The following is an 18,143-nucleotide window of genomic DNA, read 5'->3' as shown; positions in this document are numbered from 1 at the left end:
TATCAGTGGTGTTTGTGTGTGGCTGGTGTGCCAGTGCGCTAGGTGAGCGTGTGTGTGTGAGTGAGTGTGTTGTGTGTGTGCACAACATGCATAACCGGATGTGCCTCTGGCCGGCTTAATTAACTAGAGATAGATTAGTTTTAGGATTAGATTAGTGGGCTAAATAACCTAATGTGTAGATGACATGTGGCCTCACTAGTTTAACTTAGTTTAGACTAATTGAATTGCCCCTGTGACTCTTACATGTGGGCCACACCCGCCCCTTTGACTAGTCAAATTTGACTTGGTCAATTCGGATTATTCTAAATAAAAACAGAAAATTGTTAAAACATTGAATATTAATAGAAAATTATTCGTAACTCGGATGAAAATACTTAGAACGTGAAAGTTGCTCAGAACGACGAGACGAATCTAAATACGCAGTCCGTTCATCCGCCACACATCCCTAGCATAGTGAACCTACAACCTTCCCCCTCCGGCCCGTCAGTCCAAAAACGCGAAACACCGGGAGTACTTTCCCGGATGTTTCCCCCTTCGCCGGTATCTCCTACTACTGCGTTAGGTCACCGCTAGCACCGTGTATTGCCATGTTATCCTTTGTGTTGCTTTTATTGCTCTATTATTTATTTGTGTTCCCCTCTGTTACTTCTTTCTGGTAGACCTCCAGACTGCCGCCGATACCCCCGTGATCGATAACATGGACGACGACCCCTCCTTCTTGCTAGAGCAACCAGGCAAGCCAACCCCCCTTGTTCATCCCGATATCGCCTACTCTTTCCCTCTACTGCTTGCATTAGAATAGTGTTACTATTACTTCGGTTTGATCCTATACTTCTGCATAGCTTGTCCTTGTTACTACTGTTGTTACCTTTACCTGCAATCCTAAATGCTTAGTATAGGTTGCTAGTTTATCATCAGTGGCCCTACACTCTTGTCCGTCTGCCATGCTATACTACTGGGCCGTGATCACTCGGGAGGTGATCACGGGTATATTCTATACTATTACACATTTATGTTGATGTTTCGGAGATGGGGGCTGCAGGGGCTGGTGGTTCCACCCAGGCAGTGGTGGGCCTGGGTTCCCGACAGCCCCGTGATGGTTACTTTGTGGCGCAGCGACAGGGCAGGTTGCGACCACCTAGGAGATAGGTGGGCCTGGTCCTTGGTCGGCATCCGCGGATACTTCTAATAACACCCTTAACGAGATTTGAATATTTGATCTGAGTCTGGCCACTGGCCTATACGCACTAACCAACTACACGGGAACAGTTATGGGCACTCGACATCATGGTATCAGCCGAAGCCTTCTTGATGTCAGCGACTGAGCAGCCCGCGCCGGATTGGACTGGAACGCCTGCTCTTGTATTAGGGAGTCTAGGTCTGCTTACCGGCCGTGTACACAACGTGCAGGTGTGCAATGGGCGATGGACCCAGACCCCTGCGTGCATAGGATTTAGACCGGCGTGCTGACCTCTCTGTTGTGCCTAGATAGGGCTGCGACGTGTTGATCTTCCAAGGCCAGGCATGACCCAGGAAAGTGTGTCCGGCCAGAGGGATCGAGTTTGTTGGGTAATGTGGTGCACCCTTGCAGGGAAGTTTATCTATTCGAATAGCCGTGTCCCTTGGAAAAAGGATGACCCGGAGTTGTATTCTGACCTTATGACAACTAGAACCGGATACTTAATAAAACACACCTCTTACAAGTTCCAGATACAATCCAGGGATCGCTTTCCCATAGGGCGACGAGGGGAGGATTGCCGGGTAGGATTATGCTATGCGATGTTCCTTGATGCTGCTCTTGCTACTCTCTTTTACATGCTTCAAGATGGAGGCCGCCAAAAGCGTAGTCTTCGATAGGACTAGCTATCCCCCTCTTATTCTGGCATTCTGTAGTTCAGTCCACAGATACTACCCATTTCATTGATACCAATGCATATGTAGTGTAGATCCTTGCTTGCGAGTACTTTGGATGAGTACTCACGGTTGCTTTGCTCCCCCCCTTTTTCCCCTTTTCCTTCTTCTCGGTTGATGCAACCAGATGGTGGAGCCCAGGAGCCAGAGGATCCCGAGGATGATTCTACATGGAGTTCGACTTCGAGGAGTAGTTAGGAGGATCCCAGGCAGGAGGCCTTGCCTTTTCGATTGTTGCTACTTTTGTGCTAGCCTTCTTAAGGCAAACTTGTTTAACTTATCTCTATACTCAGATATTATTGCTTCCACTGACTCTTGTGTATTCGAGCTTATGTATTCGAGCCCTCGAGGCCTCTGGCTTGTAATGTAAGCTTGTATTATTTTCAATTTGTGTCTAGAGTTGTGTTGTGATATCTTCCCGTGTGTCCTTGATCTTGATCGTACACATTTACATGTATGATTAATGTACAATTGAATCGAGGGTGTCACAAGTTGGTATCAGAGCCGACTTCCTGTAGGAATCCCCCTTCCAAACTCCTTGGCCGAAGTTGAGTCTAGTCATTGAAAAACTTTTTACTAACATGGTTGTGCGGCTTAAGGGCCCACGTCGCCATTGGGTGGTATTAAGATCTTTTATTCCTCGTCTATACTCTGGGATTCTGATATCTCTTCTATTCGGGTTAAATGATTTTGCTAACTCTAACTCTAGGTTCTCGTAATTACTTCCTCCCGGAGAGACCCTCACTCCAGATGATTGCTTGGTGCACCAAAAGATTCAGAAGATACTCTCTGATGTTCTCTTGAGACTTTGTGCCCGTCGCTATTGCAATTCCCTTCCATCGATAAACCCCTATGGATAACCACGTGCATTTGCCATTGATACAATCATTCCCCGTTGATCTTGTTATTACAAGATACCCCGAAATTCTCTCTATTGTTTCGAGAATACTTTGTGCCTACTGCCTTGCAATTCTTGCCTCATGAATACCCCCTAGGGTAATTCCTTGCACTTATCGAGTATCCGTTCTTCCCCCGTTGTTCATATGATTCACAAGATACATTGAAATACTATCTGATCTTCCGGTATCCTCTGCCCGCTATTACTCGGCAAATACTTGTCTGCTTGCATTATGGATGCGTTCCATATGACTAGCAATATTCATAGTATCCTTTGTCATTGTCATTTTGAGTCCGTTGATTCAATATGTTGCGAATGCTCGCAATCCTCAATCAGATCCTAGAATTCATCCTTCCAGTCAGAAGTCATCTTAAACATTAGCTGGATCTCAATTCTCGACCAATCAAATTGCCGTCTATTGTACCCCTAAGTCTATTCAACTTATCCATCCTTAATCAAAGTGTTTGCTTCTGATCCCTTGGTTTGGAAATCATAATTCCTTTGTAGTTAAACTTTGAATTATTCATTTGTTTCTTAATACAATGCCCTTGCATTCTTTCTTCTTCTGATTGAGTACCGGTACTCACATCAGATCATTTGTGGACCGCCAATTCCTTTGACGGGTTATTAACTGACAGTGTCTCTCACATTCAAAATTGTTGTGAGTTCTTCCCCCGATACATAATGCCTTTGGTAAAAAAATCAACCATGCTCTGCTTCCGAGCCTGAGTTATTTACTCATGAACTTTGTAGTATATGTTCCTAAGATACCCTGATGGGTTGAACCTATGCCTTCCCTAATCTGTGTGAACCCAAAAGATTTCATGGGTTATACTCATCTGGAATTTCACCAGGTAAAACTTTCAACAGTAATGTCATTTTTGATAAGCGAGAGGTGACTGGAAGGTTATGCATTGAAGAAGTTGGAGTCGACCTTGAACCTTTGTGTTCCCCATGGGCACGATGAAGATCTTATCATGGAAGCCTCTCGTAAAAATAATTACCCCTGGATATAGTATCATCTTGTGGCTGTGAATTGATCCCATTGAAATCGTGGTTCCAACCATATTTTCTCCTTAATACCATTTGTTGGACAAGTTGAAGTACTTGTCTTCTGCAGATCATTGCACCTGTCCAACCTTTACTTTGATCTACCATCGTGTATTACACTCTGGTATCTCGAGAATGCCATGGAACTGTTGGGGAACATAGTAATTTCAAAAAAATTCCTACGCACATGCAAGATCATGGTGATGCATAGCAACGAGAGGGGAGAGTATCGTCTACGAACCCTCAGAGAGGTTAAGAGGAAGCGTTATGACAATGCGGTTGATGTAGTCGTACGTCTTCACGATCGACCGATCTAGTACCGAAGATACGACACCTCCGCAATCTGCACACGTTCGGCTCGATGACGTCCTGTGAACTCACGATCCAGTAGAGCTTTGAGGGAGAGGTTCGTCATCACGAGGCGTGATGACGGTGATGATGTTGCTACCAGAACAGGGCTTCGCCTAAGCACCGCTAATATATTACCGAGGTGCCTTATGGTGGAGGGGGGCACTGCACACGGCTAAATATCAATGATCAACTTGTGTGTCTATGGGGTGCCCCCCTCCCCATATATAAAGGAGTGGAGGAGGGGGAGGGGGCCGGCCTCTCTAGGCGCGCCCCAAGGAGTCCTACTCCCACCAGGAGTAGGATTCCCCCTTCCCTTTGTTGGTTCTAGGAGAGAAGGAAGGAGAGAGAAGAAGGAAGGAAGGGGGGGGCGGCCCCCCTCCCAATTCAGATTGGGCTTGGGGGGGCACCCCCTCCTTTGCTTCTTTCCCCTCCCTTCCACTAAGGCCCAATAAGGCCCATATACCTCCCAGGGGGTTCTGGTAACCTCCCGGTACTCCGGTATACTCCCCATTTCACTCGGAACCATTCCGATGTCCAAACATAGGCTTCCAATATATCGATCTTTACGTCTCGACCATTTCGAGACTCATCATCATGTCCGTGATCAAATCCGAGACTCTGAACTACCTTTGATACATCAAAACACATAAACTCGTAATACCGATCGTCACCAAACGTTAAGCGTGCGGACCCTACGGGTTCGAGAACTATGTAGACATGACCGAGACATGTCTCCGGTCAATAACCAATAGCGGAATCTGGATGCTCATATTGGTTCCTACATATTCTACAAAGATCTTCATCGGTCAAACCGCATAACGATATATGTTATTCCCTTTGTCATTGGTATGTTACTTGCCTGCGATTCGATCGTCGGTATCTCAATACCTAGTTCAATCTCATTACCGGCAAGTCTCTTTACTCGTTCCGTAATGCTACATCCCGTAACTAACTCATTTGCCACATTGCTTGGAAGTCTTATAGTGATGTACATTACCGAGAGGGCCCAGAGATACCTCTCTGACAATCGGAGTGAGAAATCCTAATCTTGATCCACTCCAACTCAACAAACACCATCGAAGACACCTGTAGAGGACCTTTATAATCACCCAGTTACGTTGTGGTGTTTGGTAGCACACAAAGTGTTATTCCGGCATTTGGGATTTGCATGATCTCATAGTCATAGGAACATGTATAGTTATGGAGAAAGCAATAGCAACAAACTAAACGATCATCGTGCTAAGCTAATGGATGGGTCAAGTCAATCACATAATTCTCTAATGATGTGATCCCATTAATAAAATGACAACTCATGTCTATGGTTAGGAAACATAACCATCATTGATTCAACGAGCTAGTTAAGTAGAGGCAAACTAGTGACATTCTGTTTGTCTATGTATTCACACATGTACTAAGTTTCCGGTTAATACAATTCTAGCATGAATAATAAACATTTATCATGATATAAGGAAATATAAATAACAACTTTATTATTGCCTCTAGGGCATATTTCCTTCAGTCTCCCAATTGCACTAGAGTCAATAATCTAGATTACATTGTAATGATTCTAACACCCATGGATTCTTCGTGTTGATCATGTTTTGCTCGTGAGAGAGGTTTAGTCAAGGGGTCTGCAACATTCAGATCCATATGTATCTTGCAAATCTCCATGTCCCCCTCCTTGACTTGATCGCGGATGGAATTGAAGCGTCTCTGGATGTGCTTGGTTCTCTTGTGAAATCTGGATTCCTTTGCCAAGGCAATTGCTCCAGTATTGTCACAAAAGATTTTCATTGGACCCGATGCACTAGGTATGTCATCTAGATCGGATATGAACTCCTCCATCTAGACTCCTTCATTTGCTGCTTCTGAAGTAGCTATGTATTCCGCTTCACACGTAGATCCCTCCATGACGCTCTGCTTGGAACTGCACCAACTGACAGCTCCACCATTTAATAAAAACACGTATCCGGTTTGTGACTTAGATTCATCCGGATCAGTGTCAAAGCTTGCATCGACGTAACCGTTTACAACGAACTCTTTGTCACCTCCATAAATGAGAAACATATCCTTAGTCCTTTTCAGGTATTTCAGGATGTTCTTGACCGTTGTCCAGTGATCCACTCCTGGATTACTTTCGTACCTCCCTGCTAAACTTATAGCAAGGCACACATCAGGTCTGGTACACAGCATTGCATACATGATAGAGCCTATGGCTGAAGCATAGGGAACACCTTTCCTTTTCTCTCTATCTTCTGCAGTGGTCGGGCATTGAGTCTGACTCAACTTCACACCTTGTAATACAGGCAAGAACCCTTTCTTTGCCTGATCCATTCTGAACTTCTTCAAGACTTTATCAAGGTATGTGCTTTGTGAAAGTCCAATCAAGCGTCTGGATCTATCTCTATAGATCTTGATGCCCAATATATAAGCAGCTTCACTAAGGTCTTTCATTGAAAAATTCTTATTCAAGTATCCTTTTATGCTATTCAGAAATTCAGTATCATTTCCGATCAACAATATGTCATCTACATATAATATCAGAAATGCTACGGAGCTCCCACTCACTTTCTTGTAAATACATGCTTCTCCAAAAGTCTTTATAAAACCATATGCTTTGATCACACTATCAAATCATATATTCCAACTCCGAGAGGCTTGCACCAGTCCATAAATGGATCGCTGGAGCTTGCACACTTTGTTAGCACCTTTTGGATCGACAAAACCTTCGGGTTGCATCATATACAACTCTTCTTTAAGGTATCCATTATGGAATGCAGTTTTGACATCCATTTGCCAAATTTCATAATCATAAAATGCGGCAATTGCTAACATGATTCAGACGGACTTAAGCATCGCTACGGGTGAGAAGGTCTCATCATAATAAACTCCTTGAACTTGTTGAAAACCTTTCACAACAAGTCGAGCTTTGTAGATAGTAACATTACCGTCAGCGTTAGTCTTCTTCTTGAAGATCCATTTATTCTCTATGGCCTGCCGATCATCCGGCAAGTCAACCAAAGTCCACACTTTGTTCTCATACATGGATCCCATCTCAGATTTCATGGCTTCAAGCCATTTTGCAGAATCTGGGCTCATCATTGCTTCCTCATAGTTCGTAGGTTCGTCATGGTAAAGTAACATGACTTCCAGAACAGGATTACCGTACCACTCTGGTGCGGATCTTACTCTGGTTGACCTACGAGGTTCGGTAGTAACTTGATCAGAAGTTTCATGATCATCATCATTAGCTTCCTCACTTACTAGTGTAGGAATCACTAGAACTGATTTAAGTGATGAACTACTTTCCAATAAGGGAGAAGGTACAATTACCTCGTCAAGTTCTACTTTCCTCCCACTCACTTCTTTCGAGAGAAACTCCTTCTCTAGAAAGGATCCATTCTTAGCAACGAATATCTTGCCTTCGGATCTATGATAGAAGGTGTAGCCAACAGTCTCCTTTGGGTATCCTATGAAGACACATTTCTCCGATTTGGGTTCGAGCTTATCAGGTTGAAGCTTTTTCACATAAGCATCGCAGCCCCAAACTTTAAGAAACGACAACTTGGGTTTCTTGCCAAACCACAATTCATAAGGTGTTGTCTCAACGGATTTAGATGGTGCCCTATTTAATGTGAATGCGGCTGTCTCTAAAGCGTAACCCCAAAATGATAGCGGTAAATCAGTAAGAGACATCATAGATCGCACCATATCTAGTAAAGTACGATTATTACGTTTGGACTCACCATTACGCTGTGGTGTTCCAGGTGGCGTGAGTTGCGAAACTATTCCGCATTGTTTCAAATGAAGTCCAAACTCATAACTCAAATATTCACCTCCACGATCAGATCATAGAAACTTGATTTTCTTGTTACGATGATTGTCCACTTCACTATGAAATTCTTTGAACTTTTCAAATGTTTCAGACTTATGCTTCATCAAGTAGATATACCCATATATACTCAAATCATCAGTGAAGGTGAGAAAATAACGATATCCGCCGTGAGCTTCAATGTTCATTGGACCACATACATCAGTATGTATGATTTCCAATAACTCTTGCTCGCTCCATTATTCCGGAGAATGGAGTTTTTAGTCGTCTTGCCCATGAGGCATGGTTCGCAAGTACCAACTGATTCATAATCAAGTGATTCCAGGAGTCCATCAGAATGGAGTTTCTTCATGCGCTTTACAGCAATATGACCTAAACGGCAGTGCCACAAATAAGTTGCACCATCATTACCAACTCTACATCTTTTGGCTTCAATACTATGAACATGTGTATCACTACTATCAAGATTTAGTAAAAATAGACCACTCATCAGGGGTGCATGACCATAAAATATATTACTCATATAAATAGAACATATTCTCTGATTTAAATGAATAACCGTCTCGCATCAAACAAGATCCAGATATAATGTTCATGCTCAACGCTGGCACCAAATAACAATTATTTACGTCTAAAACTATCTAGAAGGTAGATGTAGAGGTAGCATGCCGACGGCGATCACATCGACTTTGGAACCATTTCCCACGCGGATCGTCACCTCATCCTTAGCCAATCTTCGCTTAATCCGTAGCCCCTGTTTTGAGTTGCAAATGTTAGCAACTGAACCAGTATCAAATACCCAGGCACTACTGCGAGCATTAGTAAGGTACACATTAATAACATGTATATCAAATATACCTTTCACTTTGCCATCCTTCTTCTCCGCCAAATACTTGGGGCAGTTCCGCTTCCAGTGACCAGTTCCTTTGCAGTAGAAGCACTCAGTCTCAGGCTGATGTCCAGACTTGGGTTTCTTCACTTGAGCAGCAACTGGCTTGTTGTTCTTCTTGAAGTTCCCCTTCTTCCCTTTACCCTTTTTCTTGAAACTGGTGGTCTTGTTGACCATCAACACTTGATGCTCCTTCTTGATTTCTACCTCCGCAGCCTTTAGCATTGCGAAGAGCTCAGGAATCGTCTTATCCATCCCTTGCATATTATTGTTCATCACAAATCTCTTGTAGCTTGGTGGCAGTGATTGAAGAACTCTGTCAATGACACTATCATCAGGAAGATTAACTCCCAGTTGAGTCAAGTGGTTGTGGTACCCAGACATTCTGAGTATATGTTCACTGACAGAACTATTCTCCTCCATCTTGCAGCTATAGAACTTATTGGAGACTTCATATCTCTCAATCCGGGCATTTGCTTGAAATATTAACTTCAATTCTTGGAACATCTCATATGCTCCATGACGTTCAAAACGTCATTGAAGTCCCGGTTCTAAGTTGTAAAGCATGGCACACTGAACTATCGAGTAGTCATCAGCTTTGCTCTGCCAGGTGTCCATAACATCTTGCATTGCTCCAGCAGCGGGTTTATCACCTAGCGGTGCTTCCAGGATGTAATTCTTCTGTGCAGCAATGATGATAATCCTCAAGTTACGGACCCAGTCCGTGTAGTTTCTACCATCATCTTTCAACTTAGCTTTCTCTAGGAAGGCATTAAAATTCAATGGAACAACAACACGGGCCATCTATCTACAACAACATAGACATGCAAAATGCTATCAGGTACTAAGATAAATTAAAGTTCAATTAATCAAATTACTTAAGAACTCCCACTTAGATAGACATCTCTCTAATCATCTAAGTGATCACGTGATCCATATCAACTAAACCATGTCCGATCATCACGTGAGATGGAGTAGTTTTCAATGGTGAACATCACTATGTTGATCATATCTACTATATGATTCACGCTTGACCTTTTGGTCTCCAGTGTTCCGAGGCCATATCTGCATATGCTAGGCTCGTCAAGTTTAACCCGAGTATTCCGCGTGTGCAAAACTGGCTTGCACCCGTTATATGTGAACGTAGAGCTTATCACACCCGATCATCACGTGGTGTCTCGGCACGACGAACTGTAGCAACGGTGCATACTCAGGGAGAACACTCATACCTTGAAATTTACTGAGAGATCATCTTATATGCTACCGCTGAACTAAGCAAAATAAGATGCATAAAGGATAAACATCACATGCAATCAATATAAGTGATATGATATGGCCATCATCATCTTGTGCCTTTGATCTCCATCTCCAAAGCATCGTCATGACCACCATCGTCACCGGCTTGACACCTTGATCTCCATTGAAGCATTGTTGTCGTCTCGCCAACTATTGCTTCTACGACTATCGCTACCGCTTAGTGATAAAGTAAAGCAATTACATGGCGATTGCATTTCATACAATAAAGCGATAACCATATGGCTTCTGCCAGTTGCCGATAACTGTGTTACAAAACATGATCATCTCATACAATAAAATTTAGCATCATGTCTTGACCATATCACATCACAACATGCCCTGCAAAAACAAGTTAGACGTCCTCTACTTTGTTGTTGCAAGTTTTACGTGGCTGCTACAGGCTGAGCAAGAACCGTTCTTACCTATGCATCAAAAACCACAACGCAATATAGTGATTGCTTTTTGATCTTCACAAAGAACCGTGTTCATTGAATCCGATTCAACTAAAGCTGGAGAAACAGACACCCACTAGCCACCTATGTGCGAAGCACGTCGGTAGAACCAGTCTCGCGTAAGCGTTCACATAATGTCGGTCTGGGCCGCTTCATCCAACAATGTCGCTGAATCAAGAATCAACTAGTGACGACAAGCAATATGTATATACCCACGCCCACAACTCCTTTGTGTTCTACTCGTGCATATAACATCTACGCGTAAACCTGGCTCGGATGCCACTATTGGGGAACGCGGTAATTTCAAAAAAATTCCTACGCACACGCAAGATCATGGTGATGCATAGTAACGAGAGGGGAGAGTATCGTCTACGTACCCTCATAGACCATAAGCGGAAGTGTTATGACAATGCGGTTGATGTAGTCGTACGTCTTCACGATCGACCGATCTAGTACCGAAGGTACGAAACCTCTACGATCTGCACACGTTCGGCTCGGTGACGTCCGGCGAACTCACGATCCAGTAGAGCTTCGAGGGGGAGCTTCGTCAGCACGACGGCGTGATGACGGTGATGATGTTGCTACCGGAACAGGGCTTCGCCTAAGCACCGCTACGATATTACCGAGGTGGATTATGGTGGAGGGGGCACCGCACACGGCTAAAGATCAATGATCAACTTGTGTGTCTATGAGGTTCCCCCTCCCCCGTATATAAAGGAGTGGAGGAGGGGGAGGGGGCCGGCCTCTCTAGGTGTGCCCCAAGGAGTCCTACTCCCACCGGGAGTAGGATTCCCCCTTCCCTTTGTTGGTTCTAGGAGAGAAGGAAGGAGAGGGAAGAAGGAAGGAAAGGGGGGGGGCAACCCCCCCCCCAATTCGGGTTGGGGTTGGGGGGGGGGGGGCTTCCTTTGCTTCCTTACCCTCTCTTCCACTAAGGCCCAATAAGGCCCATATACCTCCCGGGGGGTTCCGGTAACCTCCCGGTACTCCGGTATACTCCCGATTTCACCTGGAACCATTCTGATGTCCAAACATAGGCTTCCATATATCGATCTTTACATCTCGACCATTCCGAGACTCCTCGTCATGTCTGTGATCAAATCTGAGACTCCGAACTACCTTTGATACATCAAAACACATAAACTCGTAATACCGATCGTCACCGAACGTTAAGCGTGCGGACCCTACGTGTTCCAGAACTATGTAGACATGACAGAGACATGTCTCCGGTCAATAACCAATAGCAGAACCTGGATGCTCATATTGGTTCCTACATATTCTACGAAGATCTTTATCTGTCAAAGCGCATAACGATATACATTATTCCCCTTGTCATCGGTATGTTACTTGCCCGAGATTCGACCGTCGGTATCTCAATACCTAGTTCAATCTTGTTACCGGCAAGTCTCTTTACTCATTCCGTAATGCTACATCCCGTAACTAACTCATTAGCTACATTGCTTGCAAGGCTAATAGTGATGTACATTACTAAGAGGGCCCAGAGATACCTCTCCAACAATTGGAGTGACAAATCCTAATCTTGATCCATGCCAACTCAACAAACACCACTGAAGACACCTGTAGGGCACCTTTAAAATCATCCAGTTACGTTGTGACGTTTGGTAGCACACAAAGTGTTCCTCCGGTATTCGGGAGTTGCATGATCTCATAGTCGTAGGAACATGTATAGTTATGGAGAAAGCAATAGCAACAAACTAAACGATCATTGTGCTAAGCTAATGGATGAGTCAAGTCAATCACATCATTCTCTAATGATGTGATCCGGTTAATCAAATGACAACTCATGTCTATGGTTAGGAAACATAACCATCATTAATTCAACGGGCTAGTCAAGTAGAGGCAAACTAGTGACATTCTATTTGTCTATGTATTCACACATGTACTAAGTTTTCGGTTGATACAATTCTAGCATGAATAATAAATATTTATCATGGTATAAGGACATACAAATAAAAACTTTATTATTGCCTTTAGGGCATATTTCTTTCAGGAACTGCATAACTTCTTATGGGTTCTTCATCAACTGTTATTTCTCACCGATTCCAATTTTCCTAGGTTCTGGGTTGTTGTCAACCGAGAACACCGATATGTGAACCGATTCCGCATTCCGGTTCGATAACCCTAAGTAATTTTCGTTCCTTATGAGTTTAATAATCCTTCAAGTCATTCCTAGCCCGATCGGTTATATCATTATCGTGCTGATTTTAACTGTGCTACCTGGTCCTTCTTACTAGAGCACAATTTTTGACAATGAGCTGACCTTACATCGAACTTCCTCATCATACCATTTCTCCTTGAACAACAAGCTTATTTTCGAGTTTGTGTCATACCCTTGGTTCCAATAACCTTCCGCTTCATCATTCCTTTGACTTGTTGTCATCTCCGGCCGATTACATCTTCATGAAACCTCTCGACAAATGTGTCGTGATCATCATCAACATACCAAGATTTCCAAGATATCAATCGAATTCATGATGAGAAATACCATCCCTCCTCCTCAATGATTTGTGTTAACATCGACAACATTCTAGCCTTCCCCCAAACACAAACTTGTTCATGTTTTGTGTTATATCTTATTTCCTTGCTATCTAGCTTATATTATGTTCTACTTGAAGTATTACTGTCTATTATGTCAAGGATGTTGTGAGGATTGCTCCACCTCTTAAGAATTCTTGGTATAGTGATACTTCTCACCATCACCATTCTTTCTTGGTTCCCATGTTGATTCTAATCGGGGTACCAACAAGTGAACGGTGATGTTTGGATTCTGTACTTCTAGCAACCCTAATGCTTGAAGTTAATGATCGCTCAGTTCATTGTTAGACTATTGGTTATTGGATCACCATTATAACAATTGATCAGGCTACCTATGCCCATATTTGGGCGCACCTGTCAACCAATGTTTAATCGGTATGTTTTTCCTCGAGCATACCTCATCATATCATTGACCTGACAAATGTTATCTCCTTGTTCACATAATTGAGGAAATCCATCTTTTGGAAATCTTGGTGAGTTTTCACTGAGTTCATCAGCCACCCCCTCATCCTCTCCTTGGTTTAATGATGAACTCTTGTTTCAAAACTCGCTTCCATAGTTCATTTCCCGAGAATCTTACAATGTCATCTCGTCAAATTGTGTCGCACCTTTTTTTCTCTTTTTCTTTTCTCAGGCATCCTAAGCCTGAGGTATCCTGACACCAATCGGATCTGAACCTCGGTCAGATATGATGGTTGGAACATATTTCCAAGAGTTATAACATTGGTCTTTATATGACCCGGTAAGATGATGTCATGCCTAGCACACCTGGCCGGAGGACCTAATGTTATAGTTTCCTTTTTAGAAAGGTTAGCGATTCTTCCATGAGAAAATCATAAGAAATATTTTACAAGTTGTTCCTGATGGATCCTTTGTGTATCCAAAATCTGATCCTAACCTGATGACCATGTCAATGCTAACTCGAAGCCTGTCTGTGGTACTCCGATTTTCCACAAGAACATTTGAAGCCCAATGCTAAATGTTTCTTGCTCAATTATCCAAACACCATTGTATGGGTAATGACATGAGATTTTTCTCCCCTTACCTAAAGGGTTTTCTACATTATATCATGTCACGGATATCATGCTCTGTTTGTCCTTGGGAACGATATACCACTGTAATATGTGTTTAAACACATTTTCCTTTCCATTGTTCCGTTTAATCTGATAATTGTATTTTCCTTTCCATTGTTTGATTTAACCTTTCTTGTGATCTATACGATCTAATAAGTAATATTCTCCTACTTATGTAAACACCTCAGTGTACAGTTTTGTCAACAAGACCCTGTTACTATTGTTGATGACATTCCGGTAGCCACCGATGGATGAGAACTTTGCCCATTGGTCCGCCTCATTCAACAAGCATGATATGGTTCTCTTCATCCCTCGTCCTTGGTACCGATGTTTTTGCCGACATAACTGACAGTCTATTTTTTGACATGCCTTGCTATCATGATCGAACAACATGACAGCGCCCCCTAATTTTTTAACCCACATGGTGGGCCCATAACCCATAGTTCCACAGGATCGATACCTGACTCTTATGTATACCCATGTTGGCAAATATATTCCTCGCATTTGGCTTCATAAGTAATTCATGAGCCACCTTCCTTGAGATTATCTATTCTAGTTTTAGCCGCCATACATATTCCGTTGCTCTGAACCCCCCTCACACTCGGTTATAGGCATCAAACATTTGCCTACCCGCTTGAAAATTCTCATGCCTATTATTATCTCTCGCGATGCTTTTCTGAGTTCCAACTTGAGAGATACTCATATGTTCATTCATGGGTTAACCCCGGATGAATACCCTCTTAGCATTTTATCGCATCCCTCTTAGCATTCTATCGTTGCCAAGCTGCCCTTACCTATCCGTAAGTACGATGAAGACCCCGAAGAAAGGAAGACAACTTCATCATGATGCATTGATGCATAGGAATGAAGACATCAATGCTATGGGTCGACCTCTTCAAGAAGAGCAACGAAGACCAAGGAGATTTGCTGGAATTACGTAACCAGACCCTTTCCCCCTTGTTCCACCTCTTAAATCTCGGGACGAGATTTCTTGTAGTGGAGGAGAATTGTAACGCCCGGGTAGTTAAGCTACAGTAACCACAAACTAATGGTGCCATGTCATCGCGATTAATTTTCTAAACCTCACCTTGATCCAAACCGAACTCGGATTCAAATTTAAATGCAAGTCAAATTATCATATTTTCAAATAATAAAATAAAAATGTAGGCTGGGTTGAAAATATTCCTTAACTATTTTTCATATATTATCCAACATATTTTGAATTAATAAAATGACCCTAACCTATTTAAAACAGAGTTAGCAACAATTAAATTTACCGTTTCAATTTAGATAAATATCCAACCTTTTCAAAATAAGTTGTAACTTTGTGTGCTGCTTTAAAATGTTACCTAGTAATTTTGTGCTAAGTGGCACTTTTGAGAAAGTTTGTTTGATAGATAAAATAAATAGAAAACTGTAGAGAAAATAGAAAACATAAAATAATAAATGTAGAAGGAACCTAACTACTGTGCACTTTGGCCTATAGCTACAGTAAATGGCCTAGCCCATCTTGAGGCCCTCTCCTTCCTGTACAGTGGAGGAAGCAGGGGCGCGCCATGGCGCACATCCATGCCTCCATGGCCGTGGATGTCGCCGCGTTGATCATCTAGAGAGTCCCCACAGTGGATAAGAGCACCCCGGCGCGTCTGGACAAACCCTACCGCCCATTCCCTCTCTTCCTAGCTGCAGTTTTTTTGCTACTGCTGCTCCTTGTCGCAGCGCATCGCTGTTGGTTTGCACTACTGCTGCCCTTAGCTGCTGCCGCTGCTGCCCCGCTCGTCCAGCCCCTGTTGTTGCTGTGCACTGCTACTGGCCAAGGCCATGGCCATGGTCGTGCATGCTGTGTGTGCGTGCAGTGTGTATGTGAGTTGTGTGTGTGTGGGTGTAGTGTGTGTGTGTGTGTGTGGTGTTTGTGTGTGGCCGGTGTGCCAGTGTGCTAGGTGAGCGTGTGTGAGTGAGTGTGTTGTGTGTGTGCACAACATGCATAACCGGATGTGCCTCTGGCCGGCTTAATTAACTAGAGATAGAATAGTTTTAGGATTAGATTAGTGGGCTAAATAACCTAATGTGTAGATGACATGTGGCCTCACTAGTTTAACTTAGTTTAGACTAATTGAATTGCCCCTATGACCCTTACATGTCGGCCACACCTGCCCCTTTGACTAGTCAAATTTGACTTGGTCAATTCGGATTATTCTAAATAAAAAACAGAAAATTGTTGAAAATTAATAGAAAATTATTCGTAACTCGGACGAAAATACTTTGAACGTCAAAGTTGCTCAAAACGACGAGACGAATCTGAATACGCAGTCCGTTCATCCACCACACGTCCCTAGCATAGCGAAGCTGCAACCTCCCCCCTCCGGTCCGTCAGTCCGAAAAAGCGAAACACCGGGAGTACTTTCCCTGATGTTTCCCCCTTCGCCGGTATTGCCTACTATTCCGTTTGGCCACCCCTCGCACTGCGTATTGCCATGTTATGCTTTGTGTTACTTTGATTGCTCTATTATTTATTTGTGTTCCCCTCTGTTACTTCTTTCTGGTAGACCTCGAGACCGCCGCCGATACCCCCGTGATTGACTACATGGATGATGACCCCTCCTTCTTGCTAGAGGAACCAGGCAAGCCAACCCCCCTTGTTCATCCCGATATGGCCTACTCTTTCCCTCTACTGCTTGCATTAGAGTAGTGTTTGATACGGAGCATCCTACGGTCATCCCCATGGACCCACCATCGTCTCACGAAGTGCTAAGCGGACCCATGCCTCGAGTAGAGGTAGAGCTCTCGAGACCGAGGTGACTTCTCTCCTTAGTGATATTACATATAATCCTCTCGAGACATGCCTACTACCTAAGTCCAAGATGTTGTGCATGATTAGGTACCAAGAGGACCCTCCCTAAGATGCGCGTGAAGACGGACAAGTCACCAGGTCCACGGATGAAGAGGAATGCCGAAAGGACAAGAAGGCATCTCCAGGGCCCAGACATCCGGCCCCGAGCCCGGACATCCGACCACTGGAGACATCAGCTACAACAGCCTTCCAGCCGCTGGACATCTACAGGCCCCAGACATCCGGCCCTGGCCCGAAAATCCGGCCCCTCGCACGGATATCCAGAAAAGCTGCAACAGAGAACAGAAGGGAACCCCTGCCAGCCCGGACATCCCGCCCCTCCAGCCCAGACATCCGGCCCTCCACGAACGCCCGGACATCCGGCCTGACGCTCGGACGTCCGGCCTCCCCTGTTTGCGCATAGTGTAAGGGCCCGAGGCCCGTGTACCCCTTCGCCCACCTAGACTATATATACTCTTCTCCTACCTATGTTTTAGGGTTAGCGTTGTGATAGCTCATTTCAGAGATAGAGCTTCACTCATCCATATTGGATCTACTCCACGAGAGAGACCGTGGCCCCTCTATGGAGAAGATCCACTTGGATTCAAGACCTCCTCGTGGAGAAGACCATCAATACCTCCTCACGGAGAAGATCGTGCTACTTGTATCATCCTTATTTGACCGTGGATCTTGTATCTTCCATTGTGTTCATGGATCTAGCATATGTGTGACTATTTCTTGCTGGTTTAGTGATTCTCTCGTGTTTCCCCTCGTGATTTCCCTCGTGCTCCTCGTGTTCTTCACGGGATCCGCTCCTTTCGTGAAAGATCGGCCCCTAAGGTTCCTACCCTACATCATCTTGGTATCTAGAGCCATGTTGATCACGATTTCGAAGCCTCCCCGTTGCGTTTCTAGCCTTGTTTTTGTTGATTTTGTCCCCAATTCAAAAATTCCCCGCAAAAATAGCCCCTAATTTTTTTGTGATTTGTTGGTGTGATGAAGTTTTGT

The sequence above is a fragment of the Triticum urartu genome, chromosome 1, assembly GCF_003073215.2.
Source record: "Triticum urartu cultivar G1812 chromosome 1, Tu2.1, whole genome shotgun sequence".
NCBI lineage: Eukaryota > Viridiplantae > Streptophyta > Magnoliopsida > Poales > Poaceae > Triticum > Triticum urartu.
The sequence above is the reverse complement of the archived record's forward strand: the minus strand, read 5'-3'. Positions refer to the sequence as shown.